Source organism: Aedes albopictus, chromosome 2, assembly GCF_035046485.1.
Source record: "Aedes albopictus strain Foshan chromosome 2, AalbF5, whole genome shotgun sequence".
In the NCBI taxonomy this organism is placed as follows: domain Eukaryota; kingdom Metazoa; phylum Arthropoda; class Insecta; order Diptera; family Culicidae; genus Aedes; species Aedes albopictus.
The window spans coordinates 472,171,730-472,195,957 of NC_085137.1; the positions used below are offsets into that span (position 1 = coordinate 472,171,730).

At 38.6% G+C, this 24,228-nt stretch overlaps 1 protein-coding gene across 21 annotated transcripts in view; it reads left to right on the forward strand.

The window, feature by feature from the left end:
* Window positions 1–24,228, forward strand: part of LOC109414826 (supervillin) — a 1,049,091-nt gene that overhangs the window by 479,463 nt on the left and 545,400 nt on the right. The window contains exon 1 of one of the 21 annotated variants that reach the window (XM_062854061.1): window positions 22,480–22,539. The exons of the other annotated variants lie outside the window; for them this stretch is intronic. The gene's annotated coding sequence lies outside the window, so the exon portion shown is untranslated. Of the gene's footprint in view, window positions 1–22,479; window positions 22,540–24,228 lie in introns of those variants that run through there. 21 annotated transcript variants of the gene reach the window in all.

Sequence of the window (24,228 nt, forward strand, 5' to 3'; positions counted from 1 at the left end):
GAAGTTACCTAACTAACGCGATATTTTTTTCTTAAATCTAGAATTAATATTTCTTTCATTCGTTCAAAAGTTATGACGGCACGAAAATTTGAAAAGTGTCTTCTTTTTCCATGGAATGGCTGAATATCTGGACAAATAGTTGCAATCTTTCTCAAAAGATTTACAACATATCATATGCATCATACAGTAATGAGAAGTTTTTATGACAAAAATCAAATCGAAAGAAGTTTGTTGCACTACTTCTTTTTTCTTGCTTCACTTTTTTTCGTGGTGTGTAATTTTGTGGGGGCCCCTAAAATATGGTGGCCCGTGGCCCTGGCCCCCTACCTCCTCCCTAAATCCGGCACTGGCTGAAAATGACGTTTTCAATTACCTAGATTTAATCGACAACAGCTCATTTCCGAAGCTGAAATGTGATGCAGCTGCTAGGCGATTGAATTCAAACAAGTCAAAATGGAATTTCCTGCATTGTGTACGACTTGTACTGAAATCATCAACTTTTCGAAACTATTATTATTCATTGCAAAAAAAATTGCGTGAGGTTGTGCAAAAACGCCAATAGATATGCGCAGTTGCATTTAGGGTAAAAGCTCCCTTAGTGGAGAGACAATTTAGCACTATTTCGACCAAAAAGCTCGTGAATGACTTTTTTTTTACTTGATTCAAAGCATAAATTCAGTTTTGTGTTCTGGATTTTTCGAAAACCCTATTTTAAACAATTACTTTCCTTATTTTTTTTTACTCCTTGCACCTATAGTGGTTGTAGTGTTTCTATAGTGGTGTGTCTCATTAGAATTTTATGGAAGGCGCTAGTATAGGAACCGATGTAAAATTTTACCACCATAATAGGAACCGTGTACCTATAGTTGGGGCAAGTGATTTATTAGAAAAAAAACTGAAATAAACGATTGATCTAACATTTTTTCTAGCAAATTTAAATAGAAAACTACCGAATAACGATTTTGTAGTATAATCAATTTTATTGAATTATTTTACCACAAGGAGCTATTAGTTGCACTACTATTGCTACGTTTACCCTAATCGTTTCGGTGTCTTCAGCGCGGTTAATCCTTAGTGATTCGGAGGCTTCCAGGTCGGCTCGCAAGGCCGACCTCTCCGGTCTGCTGAACGATCCGGCTGGGGAAACCTTTGTACAAATGTTTCCAGTTTAAGTGTAGTCAGTCGGTTAAATAAAATCCTTGCGAAATCTAAGGATTTCCGAGTGAACGAACTTGGTTTGCCAAATGGCGATCTGACTTCCTCTGATGAGGAAGTTCTAGATTGCTTATTCAGCACACACTTCCCTGGATGTGTGGATATTACATCTTCGGATGAACCTGATGTCTTTTCTTGTAGTTACGATTCCCTGGCTTCGGCTCGGAGTATTGTAACTATAGAATCGATTGAGTGGGCACTTAAAAGTTTTGCTCCTTTCAAATCTCCTGGGGCAGATGTGATTTATCCTATTTTGCTTCAGAAAGGATTTGATTACTTCAAACATGTTTAAAAAAAAAATCTTGTTTGCAGTTTTGCTACAGGGTATATTCCCAAATCTTGGCGGGATATTACTGTGAAGTCAATTCCGAAAGTGGGTCGTGCATCGTATGAAGAACCAAAGAGCTTCAGACCTATCAGTTTGACCTCTTTTCTTCTGAAATGCTTAGAACGCATGGTGGATCATCACATCCGTGATGTTCATCTGGCCAACGTGCCTCTTCATGTGAAACAACATGCCTACCAATCTGGTAAGTCCACTGCGACTCTTTTACACAAGGTTGTTCACGATATCGAGAAAGCATTCGCTCAAAAGCAATCTTGTTTGGGTGTTTTCTTAGATATCGAGGGTGTTTTGGCAATGTGCCTTTTGATGCCATATTGGAAGCCGCAAGGAGTCATGGTATATCTTCAATGATTTTCAATTGGATTCATCAAATGCCCAAAAACCGATATCTCTTCTCGACATTGTGTCTAGCAGGGATTGAGTGTTTGTGGATGCCCCCATAGGGCCCATATAGCCGAGGCGGTAAACGCACGGGTATTCAGCATGACTATGCTGAGGGTGACGGGTTCGATTCCCGGTCGGTCCAGGATCTTTTCGTAAAGGAAATTTCCTTGACTTCCTTGGGCATAGAGTATCTTCGTGCCTGCCACACGGTATACACATGCAAAATGGTCATTGGCAGAGGAAGCTCTCAGTTAATAACTGTGGAAGTGCTCATAGAACACTAAGCTGAGAAGCAGGCTTTGTCCCAATGAGGACGTTACGCCAAGAAGAGGAGAGAGAGAGGAGAGGAGGAGGATGCCCCCAAGGGGGAGTCTTGACACCGCTTTTGTAGAATCTCGTAGCAAACACGCTATTAAGGCAACTCAATAATAGCGGTTTTCCTACCTATGGTTATACCGACGACTACCTAGCATTGTTAATTGGTATGTGCATCAGCACCCTTTTCGACTTGATGCAAACCGCCCTTCAGGTAGTTGAGGGTTGGTGTCGCCAATATGGCCTTTCGGTTAATCCGAATAAAACATTTATTGTTCTTTTCACGGAAAGGCGAAACCGTAATGGCGTTCGACCTTTGCGTCTCTTTGATTCTGAAATCAATGTGACTGAACAGGTAAAGTACGTTGGAGTCATTCTTGATTCCAAGCTTTCCTGGACACCTCACATTGAGTTCAGAATCAAGAAAGCTTGTATGTATGGCCTTCGGGCAATGCCGGCGTACTTTTGGTACAACTTGGGGTCTAAAGCCCAAGTATATCAAATGTATTTACGCAACTATGGTTCGGCCAATATTGGCTTATGGATGTCTTTGTGGTGGCAAAAGGGCGAAATGAGAACGGTCCAATCAAAATTAGGCCATCTCCAAAGGATGTGCTTAATGGCGATGTCTGGAGCGTTCTCTTCAACACCCACGGCAGCGCTCGAAGTTCTCTTTGACGTTGCCCCACTACACATTCCTCTCAAACAAGAAGCACTTTCTTGCACTTACCGGTTACGGGTAGTCGGTCTACTAGAGGAAACTCCTGTGAACCGCACATCAACACACACCTCGTTATTTTCACTTTTGGTGAATTGGGACAAAATTGTTCTTGCTCCAAGTGATCTTACAATTGCTTGTAATTTTCCGTATAGGACATTTTCCGCGAAATTCCCTTCCCGGGAAGAGTGGATATCTGGATATCTGGAAGGAAGTTTTTCAGACGGCATCGTATGTTACACTGATGGCTCTCTTCTCTATGGTCGAGCAGGTGCTGGTGTTTATTCTCGTGAGCTAAGGCTGTATCAGTCTTACTCACTTGGTAGACACTGCACCATTTTTCAGGCCGAAATCTTTGCTCTTATGTGCGGAGTGCAATCAGCACTTCAGCAGCACGTAATGGGCAAATAATATACTTCTGTTCAGATAGCTAGGCTGCTATTAAAGCACTTGCTTTGGCCAACTCTAGGTCGAAGGTAGTTATCGCTTGTCGAACTCAAATCGAGGAGCTGAATTCAGCAAACGCTGTTCACCTTCTATGGGTACCTGGTCATTCTTCCATCGCTGGAAATGAATTGGCTGATGAGTTAGCTCGCACTGGAGCATCACATGACCTCATTGGCCCTGAGCCAGCTATTCCGATATCGAAGTGCTGGGTAAAGCTTCAGATTCACACCTGGGCTGCCACTTAACACAGACAATACTGGAATAGTTTGGAGTCATGTCGTCAAACCAAATTGTATTGTACTGAGCCATCTCCTAGGGTGGCGAAGTATCATACAAATCTGTCAAAGCAGAATTGCAGGATTCTGGTCAAAGCATTGACTGGCCACTGCCGACTCAGCTATCACATGGCGAATATTCAGCAAGCTGATTCATTTGCATGTGATAGCTGTGAATATAGAACTTAGTATCATTTGATATGTAACTGTCCAGTTTTCGCGCAACTGCGTTTCCGAATATTCGGTAAACACTTATTAAGTGAAACTGACTTCAGAAACCTGAATATTCAGGATATTCTGTTGTTCTTAACCCGCTGTGGTAAAGAGCTGTAGTCCATCTACGGTTCTCTGTATTCAAAGCATGACTTCAATCAGATCGTCCAAAATGTCTACTGCTCGTTGATATAACAAACATTATACAGATGTTCAAGTTTTGGTGCAAATGAAAGCGATAAAATTAATTGAAAATAATCCTTGGTGATTATTTCGAGTGTTCATGTTTTGTAAGGATGGATTCGGACAATCCATCGGGATATTTAGGAAATATCAATAGTACTACAAGGGCAACACATGTTTAAAAGATATCTCGGATGACCTATGGGGTCAATTAGGGAATAATATGTAGTGTTTAATTTCTTTTGAAAACAACAAACGCAAATGAAGACTTGGATGGTTCAGAAATGTTGAATATCTCAAGAACTCAAAAGAAACCTATCGGAAAATCTCAAATTCTAGCATGTAGCAACATCCACTATCGTTAGGCAACGGAATGTGCAAACTCCCATTGAAAAACTTCGTCAAGAAGAAAGTTATGGGGGTGCAAATCGTAGTTGGCCTTATTTTTGCCCGACTTGACCCAATGACCAGGCCGGTGGTACTCCGTTCAGAAGTCCAAGAAAATGTTGATCCAAAACTATAGTGTTGTGCGAGTTTGTGTTCAAAATTTGGTTGAATTCTGTTGAGAAATGGGCTGTTGGCGATTTTTTGAACTTTTATTTGTTACCTAAGGTCAAACGGGTTAAAGTGATGGAGACGCATGGTCATTCCATACCTTTCAGACGAACTTTTCGAAACTATGCATTGCAAGTTGTGCATAAACGCCAATAGATATGCGCAGTTGCATTTAGGGTGAAAGCTCCCTTAGTGTAGGTAGTACCAATAATGATGGTAGATTCCTTAGTGATTTTCCGCACTTATTGTAGAAGACACAAACATGTTATGATGTACTGGGACTAGTGACGATGCATGATAGATTTTGGACATTTTTTGCGCGATAATCTACGGTGAAATGCGTATTTAAAATTTCAGAAAAAAATTAACTGCGGGAAATTTTTTACGCAACATCTGACTAATTTTGCGTTCAAGCAAAACAGCTCATAAAAACGATAGCCAGGCAGCCTAGCACATGATGATAGCTGCGACACGATTTTACAAGATAAGCTTTACCTGTGCGTTCTGGTAAACTCTCCTCTACGTTCACAGGTAAACGCATCCAATCAATGTAGGAGAGAGATGTTGTTGATTCACTGCTTTGTACAGACACCACACAGAAGAGAGTGTGGATCTATTGCAAGAAACCGAGGGACCGCTTTACTCTGCTCTGCTACGCGGACGATCCTCCTAACCGAGTAGACCGACAATGCCAGTGCCACAGTCAGTCAGTCTTTAGGTATCTGTCTCGATTGTCGAACGTGTGTAGTAGAGTATAATCGTGAGTGGAAGCTACAAAGTAAGTGGCTCGGGTCTTGTGTGCGGAATTAAAATTCAGTTCTTTTTTTTTTTGTCTATTAGTTAAGTGCTTTGGGTGGCATTGAACGTAATCGGTGCGAATTGGGGTCCATCGGTGGATCGGTGGTAACGATTCAGGACAAGAAGAATTCTGAAAAAGTGGTGTATTTGAGTGAACAAGTGAATTCGCTATCAGCGGCAAGCTGTGATGATGATGTAAATGGCACTGATTGCCATTCTTTTTGATGTTTGCCATCCATTTCCGGTTGTTTGTGTTCTTGGAATATTCGGTGAAATCTAAGAAGTGAATGTCATTTGACTGTGATTATCGCGAAAAGAAGAAATTTCATTGTTTACAGTTATTATCACAAGTGACAGTGCAATAATTTCAATTGAAATAATAGGCCTAAACTAGAACAAGTGACGTCCAAAATTGATCGAAATTCCTATTGGAAAAAAGGATTTGCCACTCCGTTAGAGGCCGAAAGTGTTGGTATTTGTGCAACAAGCGGAAAACTTCAGCCTTCGAAAATTGTCAAAACATTCCATTAATCCCGGGTGGAAGTTTTACCTCATCACTAGGATAAGGATTCAACCTAATTTCCACCAGGCCCCACATAAGTAAGAAAACTACTATCCCGGAAAAGTCCGAAGAAGCACTCCACCAGAAAACTGAGTCAAGAACTAGATTTTTCTTCGACATTTTTTGGTTGTTTTCTTTCACCTTCGCCATCCTACACCATCATCATGGATTATTGTGTTTTTTTGCGATGGTGTGTTGTCGTCGCACTATATTTCTTGTGTTGCGTTCTATCTAGAGCCATTTCCCGATGTGCGCTTTAGCTTTAGAGGGGGCTCAGTGTCTGTGTGTCTGTGAAAGCAGTACGCGGTAGATTGTACGATATTGTTGTTCTCGGATGGCAAATTTCGCTCGCTCTCGCGCAAAGTGCCTTTCGAGTGCAATTGAGGATGGTACCACTACTAAAGAACCGCGTGCGTGGTGATTGTCGCGTGCCTCCTGTTGTCACTGGCAAATATCGTCAGGAATAGTGGGATTTTAGGGAGTGGTATAAAATTTTCTCCAAAAACCATCTGAAATTGTTACAACATTTATAAAATCCTTACAATAAAAAGTCAAAAGGAAAATTAAAATCTTACAAAATATCGCCATCTATCGGACAGTTTTCGAAGTTCATTTTTTGAATTTTAATACTTCTCAAAAGTTCATACTACTATTGCTTATGGACTGAAATAAGGTATAACGTCAGTTGAACTTAAACAGTATTCAACCTATTTTAATCTATATCAATTTTAATCTCGTTTTTTGAATGAAAAAGAGAATAATTCCTTCAATAGCTTATGTCTTATTCTTTTCTCATTAATATCTTATTATCTTATCCTCATACATAAAATGAAGGGCAATTTTCTTCAAGAAGTTGTGGATTAATGAACTAACATGTTTTTGGAAACCCATATTTCTGTATTTTTTATTCCCATATAAAGATAATATCCATGCTCTTCTGCTCTTCGGAAAATTCTTTTTCATGCTCCTAGCTACCCAAGTAACCAAGCAAATTTTAGATAAAGATACACACATAATTTTCTGGCTACCTACTCGCTATACTGAAGTTACTCATATTCAAGTAAGTCCCATGAAATGGCAGACGAGCTTGCTGTGGTTCCAATTTACAGTTTCCTGGCTCAGAACCATTTTGTGGTACCGTGTACGCACCAAACGTTGCCCAGTTAAAAAAAAAACAAACTTCGTGTCATTCTAAAAAATACAAACAAATAAAATATTTCATGAACAACTTCCTCACACGATAGCACACGCGCACAAAAACTTCGATTGTTCCTAACTTACGCATGGTGTGCCAAACTTTGCGCATGCTCTGAATAGCACAAAAAGTCATCAAAAATACTATTAGTTAATGCTTTGTCTGTGAACTTAAGATGTTCAGATAGTGTGTTCCTAATTGATCATCATTAAAATACTTTATCCTAGGAGAGGGGGGGAACGGAGGGGTTCTTGAATTCGTTTGCATTTCATACTATTATTGTGTGATCAATCCAAGATATCTTCAGGAGGGATTTTTCAGTGGCTGTCATGCAAAACATGGCTCGGGAAGATCAAATGTAAAAGCTTCCCGGTGAATGAAGTAACCGTTACTGGTAGGGTAATAAGGGGTTATTCAAAAATGACGTCTATCGTTTTGGGGGAGGGGTTGGGGTTCTGCGAAAGTGTGATACTCCATGTATAAGGTAAGCGATAAAGCGTGACAAGAGGTGGCAGTGGGTCTAAAAATCCTGAAAAATGGCGGACGTCACATTTGAATCACCCCTATCATTCACTACCGGAAAATCCAAGTGAAGGACTGTTCACAAATTACGTCATACCAGAGATGCCAGATAGATTGATTGATTTGTCTTTATTAAAGAGACTTTCAGCCCTTGGCTGGTTCGTCTCTCCCGCCAAATCTGTATCAATACATCTGTATCTGTATCGTCGTATTTGAGCAGACACCGAGAGTCCTAGATTTCAATAGAAATCAATGGAAATGCTCTACTTTTTGACGGTGTTTAATTTTTACTGTTATTTTTTTTAACATGTGTCAAAATGCACAAATTTTCATAAATTATTCCCAGTTCAAGCAGCAATTTATAAAGTTTTCATTAAATTTATTGAAATTAACTTCAAATTTTATGCTTTCTGAAGCATTCTGTATCACATTTCAATAATCTGTATTTTTCTGTACTCTGTATTTTGTCTGTATAGAAGGTCATAAATCTGTATCATACAGAAAATAAAGCCAGCGAAGTGACACCTGTTTGTTGTTGGGTTTTCCTAGTTACGGTAGCTTTTTTTTAATGTAAATAGTGTGCATTACAAATTGTTTCTTGAAGTCGGTTTCTCTCTCTATTTCGTTGGTCTTTTCAATATCGGGACATGAATTGTCGACTGTATTACAAAACACTAGCCCAAATTTTGTGTATGTCTGACACACCCGATGAGCGTCGTGGGATTTATTTAACTTTGTGTTGGTCGCACACATTTTTATGCTTAGAAATTTAAGCATGTAAAGCGGACCTCACAAGGGCGTCAATACTTTTTGTTGGAACTTTCATCAAACCTCCAACTCAATCGGAAGATTTTTCAAAAATGAATTGTAAAAACCGGAAGTTTGACGAAAACTCCGACAAATAGTTATGATATTGATGAAGTATTGACGCTCGTGTGGGTCCACTTAGGAGGGATAAGGTGGTGCGCCGTTATCCTATCTTCCCTCTCTTTTTAACAATTTGCCTCGCGATTTTGAAGATGGTAATTTCGATTACCATCGCACGGAAGAGACTGAAAAACAATCAGCATATGCACTACAAGTAAGCATACACAATGATACGTTTTTGTTCCATAATAGGGTAAGAAATCAAAATTTGAACTAGTCAAAATGTAATCTTAATTTGAACTATTTTGAAATTCATTGAAATGACGTATTTTTTGGGCAAATATTGTCCCGAAAAAGGTTTTAAACAGTTTTCCGTATTATAATCTGATAACATAAGCTTTAAAAGCATTGAAAAAAGCGTTTTTGCCATCGAAAATAAGCAATTGAAAAATCACTGTGATTTCACCTATTTCCCCCCAGAGAAAGCTCATTTTCGGTGCTTCCACACAGCTCATGCATTGCATCACACGCAATAAGTGAATACGTCAAATGAAAGCTTATTTATCGTAGAATCGACCAACCGAATAATATTCCGCATTATTTGTCATAAAATTATTAAATTTAAGTGATTCTTACTTGGAGAATGTTATCTTAATTTGAACCATTTGTAATCTAAATTTGAACTAGTAAACGGGGGTGAGCTTCTAGTGTTGGCCTGTAGATTGCGCTAGTGGTTGCTTTGTTTACTCTTGGGGGATGAAAAATTCCAAATTTAGTTTCCAAATTCCTAAAGAATTTCGAACATTCTGAGTTGAGATTCCATTGCCTAATGAAAAATAGGTATGAGAATTAGCAGATTCATGTGATTTTTAATTGTTTAGCATGGAATTGGCTGTTTTGTGAGTTGCTCGAGCTGCTGCCGCCAGTAGTTCAAATTAAGATTAAAATTGGTTCAAATTATGATTACGATGGTTCAAATTCAGATTAAAATCATTGTTGATGAAAAATCGAATATTTCAATGAAATTCGGTGCAAATACAAACTTTTTACCATTTGACAGAAAGCTTATACCCGTGGCTTTCATGTACATACGATTTTGCCGTAGTAAATTATTTCCATGTGGGAGAAAAAATCACTTAAAATTTGCGCTGCTTCAGAAAGCCGCAATTTGGTTCAAAGTTTGATTACCTACCCTATATCTGAGATTTCCATCTTAGTAGCAACAGAGCTATGGCGGATGTTTCCTCGTCCGTCCCGTTTGCCATGAAGTATGCTCACGAGCATTCTTCAGCAATTTCAGAGGAGAAACTTACACTGACTGATTGGCACTGAAGGGCCAGGAAGGCTCATTAGTGGCATATTGAGGCTGAATAACCCATAATCAGCATCTGCAGCCATGTTGGATTTTTTACTTGAAATTACAAAGTGATAAATCTCAGCTATGGTTCTCTTTGAAGCTAAAGTAGCTAATGCGGTAATAGCAATTGAGCATTCTTAAGGGGTTATATATGTTGAGGTGCGTGAAAATAAGGAAAAGTTTGAACTTTTTAAAAGTATGTAACCATATTTTTTATCAAATTCTCGTTTTACGTCATACATAGTTCAATAGAGGTACTCACTAAACAGATTAAATTGCTGCGTAAGCCATGATTTTCTGCTTATTTGAAATGTTTCATGATTTTGCGAATGAAATAATCAAAGATTGCCTTGGTGATCGCGACGTTTAATCAGATTAATCAGTTTACGCTGTTAAGTGAATCCCCGTAACATATAATGTGTGAAATCAACTTGAGAATATGAAAAAAAAATCGCACTAATTACCAAAGTTATAACATTTTCTGTCAAACGTGTTATCTTTAAAGAGGTTTTCCGTGACTACGATCACAGTCAAACGGCTCAACTGAAAGCACAACTCCAAAAGAAAACCGTTACTAGAAGACTTTGTGGTGTCCTTGAACGATCAAAATATTGAAAATGTTTTTAGTTTTCAAACGGAGACGATTTAAAAAAAAAATCACAAGTAAAAAATATATGAAAAATCTGTAACTACGGAGACTTATGGGGCTGCTCCGCAGCCACAGTTGCTCCCAATTACTCCCGGAAACAAGCTCAGTAGCATGAGACCCCTCGAGCTGGGTCTCAGGGCCGGCATGCTACTCGATAGGGTCAAGTGGGGTAAAATGCCCTTTTTCAAACTTTCATCGTTTTCAATGATAATTAGCCTCATTTGTTAGGCTTCCAAAGTGGTAACAGCAACTAGACAATATTTGCTCGATACCTCAGCAAAAATATTCATATTTCATCGATTTTCAGCGATTCTAAAAAATGATTCGTAAAACGGAAGTGGTGCAAAACGACCATCTGCCATGGGGTAAGATGCCACTTCATGAAAACATTCAAAAATTACGTCCATCAGTTTTAGGGCATTTCCGACTCCTTTTCCGCCCTCTGTCCCGCTATTTTCGTATACTCAATAAATAATTGCAAGCACGAAAAACCGGAAGTTGCCAATTTTCATTGGGAAATCAAAGGATTTTTCGTGGGTTTGGTGGCCTAGCTTATAGAAGAATGTTTGATGCAAACATATCTTGACACCATTCACCTATAGCAATGATCAAGTCCCATTCAGGAATGATTTTATGAGTAGGGCCATTTTACTCCATCTTGGCATTTTGGGCTTTGTTCCCCTAATCGGAGGTGCTTCGCGGACAAAGTATGAAAAACAGGAAATTTCACATTTCTAAACAATTTATAGGTTCCTAGGGTGTCGTGTGGGTGTGGGTTGGACAGTTCTTGTGGCGTGTAAGCGAGACTTTTGTAGATGGTGGTCACGACCGCTGCTGCAGATACTTCCGCCTCGTCGCTTTGGCCCACACGGCTGCACTTGCACTACCGTGTGGCCGGAATTTCGCCGCCGGGCAGCTTGGGATCGCAATGGCGGGTTTGTCGGGCCGATGCTTGGCCGACGGGAACCAGCGGGCGTTGCTGGTTGGTATGGGCATCAGGCGGCATCCTTTTTTGGCGCAATCGGCACGGCCCAGGACGATACCGGAATGACCGTGCCGAGAAGGGTCCCTCCTTGGCGATTAAGGCTAACGGCCTGAGGGAATCGTCCTGAATGGGACGATGGTGGTTCCTTTGCTGTTAGGCTCGGAAGCCATCTTGACTTCCGAGCCGCCGTGTGTGACCGTTTTATATAAACGGATATGAGGTCCTAAATAAAGGAATTTGAGGTTTCCGTCAGGCAGGCGAATACCAGACCTAATTACCTGAACGGAGGCAGCTCCCTTATCCAGCCCCAAGGAAGGGGGGGGGGGGGTTAATAATTTCACTGCACTTTCAACTGGTCTTCACACACGGACGCCTTTATAATATCAGACCAAATCTTCCAAAATTGAAGATGGCAGCGCACATCGGTTCTCATCTATTTGCCTTTCCCTCTTAGCGACTGCCATCTTAGCACCCTTCTTGTACGAGCTCTCAATCTCCCTATGTAACGTTTTATTATCAACAGCGGTACGGTTACTGGCTAGGGTGTGCCTTCTGGTTTATTTATTATTTAAAAACGTGAATTTTCTCAAAGACAAACACTCATACACAAGAAAATCTAAAAATTGGAACCAACCGGTTACAAATCATAACACTGATATGATTTTTTTTTTCAAAAATGTTGATCGTTCAAAAACACGACACATGAATAGCGAACAGTCAAAAAAAATTGGTTGAAATCGGTTGAGAACTGTTTTTGCAATCGTAGTCACTGCATCGACGTTTTTGGACAAACATTATTCCAAGGGGGAGTCGCTGAGCACATCTTTACTTGCGCCAATTATTTTCAGTGTGCTACCGGGTATTGAATTGTGCCTCAGTGTGCCCCGAAGTGCCACTGCTTGATGATTCAGATTTTGCTTGGCAACTACCAAGACAACCAACTGTTTGTTTTCATTTTGCAGGTCAAATGCACATGGTTGCCTAGTTTTTTCACCCAAACTCAAGTGTCAAAATTGTGCCTCAGAGTGCCTCGGTGTGCCACACAGCGTATAAGACGGTGTGCTTGGCACCTCTTGGCACAATGTTCCAAGCGACTAGCCCCTTGCATTATTCCTAGATAATCGCGGTTAAAGTTTCAAGTATGCACTACGCGCCCGTAAGGGAGCGAGGCGCAAAACGCTATATCTTTGCTTGTACTATTTTGATGTCTATGAAAATTTGACACAGCATTCTCTTGGTTGAAAAGTAGGCCGATTCGTCAAACCTTAAGCGATTCGAAAATGCATTTTTCATAAAAAAAAACCCATTCAGTATGATCTTTCCTCGCCACATAAACAAAACATGCATCACGAAGAACCACATGTGATTGTCCCTGTTCGTCAGCGTAGATTTTTTTTTCGATCAAGTAGGTTATGGTGTAGCCTATGATCAAGTTCCCATTGTCAAACAGTTGTGAGTGAGCAACGCCAAGTCACGAAAGTAGCAGGCCGGTTCGGAATAAAAATCGTCCAAATTTGGATATGTACAAGATGGTCAGTGGATGTAGAAGCAGCAGCTGAATCTATGGAAGACACGGAAGTTTCGGCACATTTGCATCAATGGTGAAAAGTAGGCCATTTCAGCAGACTTCAGGCAATTGAATTCCGCCTGCATTCATTTTGAGAAAGTTTCCAAAGTTTCTAAAGCTGCTTAGGACGCTGCTCGGCTACCTTATGTGGACTATGAACTTCAAAGTCCTACTGAAAAATAAAGCTGCTTTGAATGCTACTAAGCAATCTCTAACAATTACCATATTATCTATACTTTTGGTTACTTGGGAAGTTCAATGCGGATTTCTCAACAGTTCCTCGGTAATATCTTGCAAAATTTACATACCCCTTGTGAAAAGATATTTCTAAATGTCTGTCATGATTACAACTGTGACGTTTGTACAAGTGTTTGTGCTCAAATTCGTGTCAGGAAATCATCTCTACAGATTTCATGAAAAAAGTCCAAGATCTCCTTAATAATCACCATAAATATAGCCTGAAATGCTAAATGCATATAGAGAAAATATTTTAAAAGTTTCAGCTATAATATGATGCGACAGATATGCTTTAGAACTCAGAAATATCTCTCATATGATAAGTACTGAACCAACAAGATCCCATGTAGGGATTCTTTGAAAATATTAAAAGAGAAGTGGAAAGTTATAGCGGTATATATATATTTTTGTTATCTAAAACTATGTTGAAAAGTATAATTTCAGAGATAATCATCAATGTCTTCTGAACAGAATAACAACGCAACAATATCTGTGCACGAAAAATTATAAAGCTCTATAAAGAAATGTCAAAAGTAAACATTTCTTATAAAAGTCATTTATGATGAGAACTTTTGAACATAAAAAATATAGCAACACACTAATCTTGAGTTTCTTGCATGAATTTCTGACGCATTAAGATGAACAGAATAAATGCTTATCATCACCATTCTTCTCTGCTCTAGCTTTTGCATCATATACTATAACATATCTTGTATATTTTCCAATGTCTAGTTTTTCATCTTTATCAACAAGATTTTTATCCCGGGGAAAGTTTATCTCGAGACTCACGCTTTACTTCCCTTCACAATGAAGAATTCACATTTTGTTAGTTTTTTTTTTTTGAGTGGGATTCAATCCCAGGTCCTCGGCGTGAAAGTCACTTGCACACCAGATTAGCTCCACAATGTCTAGTTGGTATTTCAAGAGCCAATGATTTACCCGACCATTTTGTAAATGAATTTCACATTAAGATTGATTAATAGTCGAATATACACATTCTCTCAATCTTCTGAAAATATAACTATAAATTTTTCATTTGTATTGAAACTACAACATTTCACTACAAGGTTTTATTTGATAACCTGTAAGACCCGGAAACTTACCGTTTTCTTATCGTTATTTAGAGTTATGACTGTATAGTATAGTAATAGTAGTTACGGTCATTACATCTGCTAAAACACCATAAGAGATCTTCCCTCCTTCAAAACATATCCCTTTCGTGACGAACCAGCACAATTGTGCTGTTGAGCAATAACAATTTTGTGAAATTTTTTCAACTGTTTAGCCTTTGGTTTACCTGATGTAAATTATTTTGATGATTGAGCCATTACTTATACTTGCATGTGTCCAAACAAACTTTTGTTTATGTTGTGTGTGAAGTTTACTATATCAAGTTAAACAAAAAGTGAGCAAAAATCGTAAAACATGAAAAAGTTTTATCTGTCGCAAATTTTTAATTTTCGATTTATCCAGGTGTACAAAGTTAGGAATCGAAAGACAAGGAGTAGCTCTGGCAAATGCCGAAGAAAAGGTGTTGATATATTAAAAAGTCTGAGAGTTCTGGAGAGCCAAATTTGAGCAATTTGTATGGAAATTTCACTTTTTTGAGCTCCGTCACGAAAGGGATATACTATTATTTTGTGAAACACTGTCACAGTTATGTATGTGATTAATAAAGCGTAGCATGAAATTAGGTTTATAAATTTTGAACAATTTATTGATATTTTAGTTTTATACGAAAGAGCACCATTTCCTATTATTTTTTTTCAGATTTTTAGATTTCTTTTTTCATAACTAAAATAAATTTCAAAGAGATTTTTTAAAATCACCTTTTGACAGCTGAGCAACTGCTTGACAGCTCCGCCCGGTACAAAAGTGCGACGAGGGGTCATTCGACAAATTGCACCCATACAAACTTCAAATGGATTCTTAAATAGGTTCCCGGGCACTAAAATTTACAAAAAAAAATGAATTTCGGTTCATTTTGGCATGCAGATTTAGAATATGGAATTACCTATTTCAACACCGCTAAAGAAGCCAATTGTAAACGCGGATGAACAAACTTCACCCTTCGAATATTTTTTAACTCGGAAAATAGTAATTGAGGCTTAGGGAACGTTCAAAAATTACATCCAAAATTTGGGGGAGAGGGGGGGTGTCTAGGAAAGTGTGACAGTACGTGTATAAGGTATAGGGAAACAGCGTGACCGAGGAGGGAGGGGGGTCTAAAAATCCCGAAAAACGATGGACGTAATAAATGAACCTTCTCATACTTGCTCAGTGATCAAAATACTGAATTTTGCCTACCATGAACTACACTCTTCTTCTTCTTCTTCTTCTTCTGTATGGCTCTACGTTCCCACTGGAACTTGGCCTTCCTCTCTCCAACTTAGTATTCTTTGAGCACTTCCACAGTTATTGATTGGAGGGCTTTCTTTACCTGCCATTGCATAAATTAGTATATTGTGAGGCAAGCACAATGATACACTATGCCCAGAGAGTTGAGAAAATTTTCCTGACTGGAACGGGAATCGAACCCGCCGTCTCCGGATTGGCGATCCATAGCCTTAACCACTTGGCTAACTGGAGACCCTGGACTACACGGAGATAGTATTTGACGGTAGTTTGAACTTAAACGGTAGTTTAAACTCGAGCAAAATCAATACAAACGCCACAGATGGGCCGTCAGTTATCTAGTATATATTTTCAATCATATCGTTAAGTGTACGATGGGTATAATTTGAGTATTAGGTACGTCTGATTGTCTTTGTTGTTTGTGTTGAGGTGATCTGGCACCTTTTGAAAACTAGTCGAATCATTGGTCTGATCAGCTTCTCAAGAAAGTGGGTTTCGTCCATGATTTTCCATCCCAAGTAACAACTTCTATGCCTTCTGCTCTTAGATATTATTTATAAAGGTTTTGTCACGGATTTGAAAAACCCTTTATGGTTTAATGAGGCAGTTTATATTGTAAAACAGCTTTAACAAAATAAGCAACTTTAAAACAGTTTGTAGATATCTAGAAGTCCAACGAATAAAACCTATCTGCTTGTTTTCTGACAAGCAATAATGTCATTGTAAACGAACTGTTAAGTACGTAATAAAACTTGATCTTGAAACTTCTCTCGAAACCGCATGCGTGCCACAAATTATCGGTATTAAAACCCTGATGAATTGCACAAAGTCGTTATAAAGTAGTCTTAAATCTTTTAGGAATTACCAGTAGAAGCAATAAAACTTTCTTAAGAAGGTTACTCCAATACGATCTTCTCTTCAACAAAAACGAAAAGAATCTTTTGATTATCTGATAATCAACCAGGTACAATTTTGTGTCATTCTGATTGAAATATACGTAATTAGAAAACCTCCTGGCTGGGTGATCGAACTAGCTTCCTTCGCTAGAGTTCGATTGTTATCGGGGTTTCCGAAGCAAATGATGGGTTTGCATCGTTTGTTCTGGGTCTGGAGCCACAGTTGTGCATAAATAATGAAATAATATAATAAATTCACCAAGCACACAAGCAGCCTTAAAAACACGAAACACCACCAAAAAACTTACGAAATCACAAAAAGTTTTCGGTTTGTTTACTTTTTCGACGGCTGTCGGTCAAGCGAAGAATTTTTAGGAGAATTCAGTCTGAACCCGCACTTTCTTAAAACTCAACAGTATTTGCGTAGCGCACAAAACTATGCGTTAAGAATAAGTAGGTGTATGCTAGTCAATGTATCGTCGTCATAAAGAACAACAACTCTGGAATATGTTTCTTTTATGCTAACTGGTCGTAAACGATCTCAAACAAAACCAGGACCCGAGCAGAAGGGAATAACAAAAGCATAAGGAGCTGTGTTATTTGTGGAAAATAACTGAATAATAAAATCGATTATTATTAAGTTATTACCATAACATATTATGTTATAAACTTGTCTGTCATAAGCGGCAAAATAACAAATTCCATAACAAAAAAATGTTCCTGGAAAACCATTTCAATAACTTGTTTTGTTAGTTTCAATAACAACTTAATAACAGTGAATTCGGAAAATATTTCAATAACAAATTTTGATATTAATATGTAATTGATAATAATCGGAGAGCAGAATTTGCTGTGATATCGAACTCGTTACTAAATAAGTTATAATACTTATTATATAAAATTATTCGCTTTGTCTCACAAACCCGCCAATAACATGAGGTTCATCACTCTGACGTAAGAAATATTTTCAAATGATCGAAAAATACTATATTCAGCTTTGAAGTCGCAAGATAATAGAACTTTAGTAATTTCTATATTATCAAATACGACGAGCTTCGATTTCCACCTGTAATTTATAAACTTTTATACTTTAATTGTTTTCGGAGCGTCATACGTGTGTTTTTTGCTCGGCATATAAACTAAAGAGTTTTTAGAATGCTCAACAGTTTTGCCGACATTTTTTGGGATATTGGAAATATTGTACAGATTATTACAATTTTCATGGAAAGATTGTTTTAATTCCTCCGATTTTTCTCTGGATTCAAGAATTATGTCGAATATTCCTCCTGGATTCTACAAGAATTCCTCCAAAAATTTTGCTCTAATTTCTCCTGAACTTCCTCTGATGATTCCTACAGTTCTTTCACAAGAAATTGTTGCAATATTTTTTTTCTAAAATTACTCTATTTATTGGATTACGGATTTCGCCAAAAAACTCCTTTTATGTTTATCAAATGGCTTTGTCATAAAATTCTTCCAAAAATTTGTCGACAGATTTGGTCATAATCTTTTGCATAGATGACTCCAAAAATCTTCCAGAAATTTCTCAGAGAGTTCTTTGACGGAATCTTTCATGGATTTTCAAAGACTCCTCTAGAAACCCTTCAAGGGTTTCTTCAGAATTTCCTGTGATCAGGAAATAGTCCTGAAGTTCATCTTAAGATTCTCTGAAAATTTCTTTGAGGATTTCACCATGAGTTTTTCCGAAGGATTCTCCATGAGTTTTTCAAACGATTCCTCATAATTGCTCAGAAGAATAAACTTCCGAATTTCTAAGAAAATTGCGCCAGTAGTTCTCTTGTAGACTTCTCCAGGGATTTATCGAAAGGTTCCTCCAGAACTTCCAAGTGCTTATCCGAAAATTATTTAAGGAATTCTTAGAAGGAGTCGTTCAGGAATTTCCTTTTTAACTGAAGGGGACAGTTCATAATTGTTGAATTGTTGCTGTGATTTCAAAACTTGTTACTGTTGTGCTATTGCTGATAAGTGGATCAATAGTACAACAATAACTAAACTTGTACTTCAACAAAACATGTTATTTAAATGTAATTTAGTTAATGTATACCAATAGCTTGATTATAACAAAATGAGATTGTCCAACAAAATTTGTTATGGAAAAGCTATGCCTTGATAATTTAATAATAACAAAACAAGATATAAAAACAGGTAATGTATTTTCATAGTTCTTAACTTGCTATTCTCCTCTGCTCGGGGAGGATTTTACTGATTTAACTAATTTATGGATGACATCCATATTTGTCATCACGATGCTCAATTCCTGCTTGCAAGTTTTTGTATTATGTATTAATAATTTGCAATTTTCTGCCATTTGTGTGATGCTTTAAGTTTCAGACTCAGTTTAACTCTTTAGTTTTAATGGTTCTTTTAGGATGTTTTACGAACTTTAAGACGGCATGTTGATCTTTTTGCGACTTACACAACAGATCTTATACTATGCTATGTAGTATACTACAAGAATATGTCACAAAACCAAGTAGCGTAAAAAATGCTTTAAGGTATGGTTTTAACAACCTCCTGTAGGGTGGGCCCTTTTGGGTTTTATAAGGTTTTATTACGGCTTTATTAGACCAAGCCCACGCGTGGGCTCCATACTACATACGAAACAGCACGTCGTTAACGATTTTTATTTCCGCTACACACCCACAAAACCCCCCCTCCCCCCTAAAAGCGTGACGTAATTTGTGTAAGGCCCCTACGAGCCCTTCTTAGCAGCGACCGGTGCGGTTCGCGTCTTTGTTCGCGGCTCTACTTAACGTTAAAACGCTTGATGGAGCCCATGCGTGGGCTTGGTCTTAGAGCTGTTAAGATTTCTAAGCTTTAAAATAAGTTTTAACGGTTTGATTGTAACAACAGCTTGTAAGCAATGAGAAAACTAAAAATGTTACTTGGGATAGCCCTGTGTGGTCGATACTGTCGTATGCCGCTTTGAAGTCGATGAACAGGTGATGCGTTGAGACCTGGCATTTCCGAGGATTCGATGATACCTTCCCACGAACTTATTCGTTTTAGGTTGGAGGCGACGGAAGATGCACTCAATATAGTGATCGTTCTGATGTTCTCGGTCTAGCATTCCAAATGGTCGCTTTTCATGTGAATCGGGCAGATTACCCCTTCCTTTCACTCCTCCGGTAGTTGTTCGGTTTCCTAGATTCTAGTTTTCAACCGGTGCAGACAGGTTGCCAACTGAACTGCTTTAGCAGAAGAAATAAAACATTTTGAGACTGAATAAAATATTTTTTACTAAACATTTAGTTGACATAGTCGCTTAACACGAGTAATTGGGCATAGATTCGGAAAACGGGTATCATGATCCAAGTAACAATTCCATTGCTGATTGGTTTTCTTTGATTTTTATTAGGGGTTTATTCCAGCAATAATTAAAACTCACAGTTTTATTACTACTTTTATGAAAACCATTGATGAAATGTTTTATAGTATACTTGAAGATAATCATAAAGCTAGATTTCAAGAGTAGACAAACTCTCCGATATGTAAACCTTCTGGCAATCATTATTACCACAATAAAACTGTTCAAACTCTCAATAGATGGCGACCCGTTCGATTAGTAACGACATCTGTTGGTGGAAAAGCAGAAACTACGACACTGCTAGGTTTATTGCGGTCATCATAAAAGTAAAATTGTTTTACTAAATTAACAAGTTGATGTATTTCATTCCAAGATGATAAAATTCACTGTTTTCGAAGCGCATTGATTTTATGTTACTGCAATTGGGTTAACCCTAATATTCACGGTAAAATTGAATGCACATAGGCCTACCAATACAATAACTACTAAAATATCACTTAGAAATGATCGCTTTCTACTAACACATAATGTATCTTCCTGAACTTTACGTGCCATCGGAGAAGCTTCTCTGGATCTTGAGCTATCATGTTTTTTGTTGAAAAAAAAAACAACAATCATCATAAGCTCTTTTCGAGAAAGGAAATTTAGGTTTTAAACAGTTTTATTGCTACTCTTAATGTGGTTTGCAAAACCACTCCGAGAGTGGTCCACTTAGCCGGAAGATACTCTTAAAGAGGTTATCAAGAGGTTATGATGTATAAATCAGTTTTATTGCAAGTTTTATAAAATTGGTCCATGTAGATCTCTTATAGAGCCGAACAAAACCTAAAATGTTACTTGGGGAGGGAATTTGTCAAAATTTTGCGGGGGGGGGGGGGGGGGGGGTTGTTTGTTGGATGCGATATGACATAAGAGAAAATCGAAATTTGTGTGCTAATCATTCAAACTATTTTATTCTATTTGAGCTGTTTGCTAGCTGTGTGGGGTTTGAGGTCTAAAAACCATCGATTTCATGACTATTTAGGATGTAGATTGTAGATACGGACTTCAAATTCTGACATATGTCAGTTTTCTGACCAAAACAATGCAAGGTAAAATGCAATGGACTTCAAGCTTTTCCATTTTTTCCATAAATTCGGACAGCCCAATACTCACTAAAAAAATCCTGACGAATCGCTGCCAACTTCATATACCTTTATGTTTACCACTTTTCAAGCACGATTGTCCCACCGTATCAATCGTTTCGTGTCTTTCATCCGTTCTCTTCCATTAGCACTTGATTGTTGCACACGCGTCAATAATCTTTCCCAGTCACCAGTAGGTATTGTTGTTTGTTGGGGTTATGCATACCAATTGGGGAGCAAGCACACACATCCGGGGAACTCTCCCGGAGTTCTCTCTCTCTTTTGAGTCTTGACGACCCAACAACACACACCCACAAGTCCCCATCGTGCATTCACGTGCTCTCGGTTCGCGTGTTGGAGTTTTGGGATCTGTGCTGGGCCAGAGCAGAGGAGGTATGTACCGTCCGCCCGCAATGGACCCCGTGGTCCTACGACGACCGTTCGTTCGCTGGTATGACTACATAGCTAGCTATACGTGTCGGAGTAGTGGGAGCTTCTTTCTCTTTTACCGCCGTCGACGTCGATGACGACGACTGACTGAACTTGAACTAAAAACCGTCTGTCCGTGTGCCGCCGTGTAGGAGAGTGTTTATTCTGCGCTGGGTAATGGTGCTCTGTGTCTGCGACTTCCTCTTTTGTTGGCCATCAACATCGCAGGCACCACAGGCACACTCAGTCATCGTTCGTAGTTTCTCGAGTCTCGGTCGGTCGTGTGACTGACTGTGCTGTCTGCGGTATCGACAACAGACGAGAAAATCTGTAGAAGTGATAGTCAAATGATGGTTGGCAGTCAGTGACAAGAGCGTAGAAGATAGTGGATATTTATGTTAATCGAGGGTTTTACAAGGGATTTCGATCAATTTTGGAGTCGTGAAACGGGTCGGATATTGAAGTTACGACTTCCAGATTGTTCATCAACTAGTTTTCCTTACGCAGAATTTGTTTGAAGAATCTTAACAAACCTTATCGGATTGTAGTGTAGAATTTTCCCAAAAATCTGGTGTAAGTGACGAACCAGAAGAAGTCGGATTCGGATAGAAAACTCCGGCTTTTAGTATTCAAAAGTGTTACGAAATCGGAATCAGAAGTCAGCTGAGTCGCAAAGAAGAAATAAGCAAGTGAATTCCACTTGGGTGCAGTAGTGATAACAGGAGAAGTAACAATTCCGGGATAATTTTGGAAGAAGAGGGTCATCCAATCGTGATTCAGCGTAAACAAAAGGCCGAAGTGTGAAAATTTTGTGTTCTTCTGTGGAGCTGTGTTAGAGATTTAAGTGTCACCATTAGCTTACTGGAAATATCATTTTGAAGAGTAGTGAAAGGAGATTCTGCGTTTGTCCACCCCATCTTCGGAACACGTAGAATAGTGTGTACTGTACATTCAGCAAAAGTCATCGCGGACGTCCAAAGTTTGTCGACGACGACCAGTCCGGAGCTGTTTCAAATGGTATGTAAATAGAAATTGATTATCCTATGTGCCTCTGTCTCTTCTCGGCGAACAAATGACTGTGTAAACGATGAAAGGTGATGCGGGTGGATTTGGTTGCGGGAATCATTTTGATGATGCAGCTTCGCTAGTGAGATGGGACTGGATTCTTCTTTGTTGAATGTGGTCAGGATTTGACTGCTTGTGGTGATATGGGACTGGTTTTTCGTGTCTTGCCGTTTCTTAGGCGAATGTAGGATTATTTAGTTGTACTTGAAGACGAGCTTTAGCAAATGAATTCTTCCCAGTTTTCAGAGATTACCAATGGAGGATGTGATAATGAGATTTGAATTATATTTGTCATTTGCATGTCTATTGCCTATGAAGCTTTAGTCGTCTATTTGTCTATGAAAAAGGTATTATAAAGAAGCTCAAAATCAAAAATAATATGAAAATGTATAGAATGTGTTACTTTATTTTGTTCATTGAAATACCTCTAATAAGAAGGAGAAGTCTCTCCTTATATAGTGAGGGCCCGTTTTTGTGAGCAATAGGCGCCAGCTTGTGTCGTAGGTCGCGGAGGTGGGACAAAAACATGCTTAACACAACAGTAAGTATAATTGCTAAAGATACCCCCGACGAAATTCACAGAGGATTCCCTGGATTTTTTTTGCAGATATCCCTGTGGAAGAATTGCTAAACAAAATCTCTACAGTAGGGTGTCTACCTCCTGAAAAAACCTGGAAAATCGGGAATCCTCAGGGAATTTCATTTAACAGGGAAAAACCTAGAATACTCATGGAATATCGTGAATACTCTAGGAAATTTCATAAACATTGGATCGTATGAATAAAAAGTAGCGAACTGTACTGCTTGTAGATCTACTCAGCAGTAGAGTAGAGTTTACTACTTTATTAGTATGAATAAAACAGTTTACGATTAAGTGGTGTTGACGAATCCATCTAAAAATCGGCTAGAAGAATTTTTCTAGAAATTCCGCCAGGGTTTTTTTTCCTGCAATTTCTTTGGATATATCTTTGAAATGCCTCCCAGGTTTTCTCACAAAATCCCTTCCTTATCTTTTTCAGGGAATTTGTCTTGGTATTTCTTGTTGAATTCTCCCCGGACATTCCTCCGGATTGTTACCAGGATTATTGCAAAATTCGAACATTTGAGAATCTTCCGGGATTTTTCCTTGAGAATCTTCAAAGATTCCTTAAATCCGATCAATTTATCCTGGAATTTTTACGGGGATCACACAGAATTTCTTCCAGAAGTTTTCCCAGTACTGCTCCTAGTTTCCGTAGGATTTATCCCGATATCTCCACAAGAGTTTCCCTCAAGATATATCGCGGATATTGTTGCGAATATTTTGTTAAAGTTTCTCTCGGGATTCCTTTTGAAGCCACGATTCCTTCCGGTGTTCCTTTTGGGATTTATTCTAGAGTTTCTGCATGGATTTCTACATAAGTTTATGTGGAACGGACATAGTGTGATGGTTAGAACACTTGACTATCACCCCGAGGACCTGGGATCGAATCTCACTCCCGACAAACTTACAAAATGGGAGTTCTTACTTCGGAACGGAAGCGTGGATCCCGAGATGAACTAGCATATTCAACCCTCGTTAATACAGATAAAAAAATAAAAATAAAAAATAAATAAAAATACAGAAGTTTCAGCTGGGATATTTCCCAGTGGATACGAAGA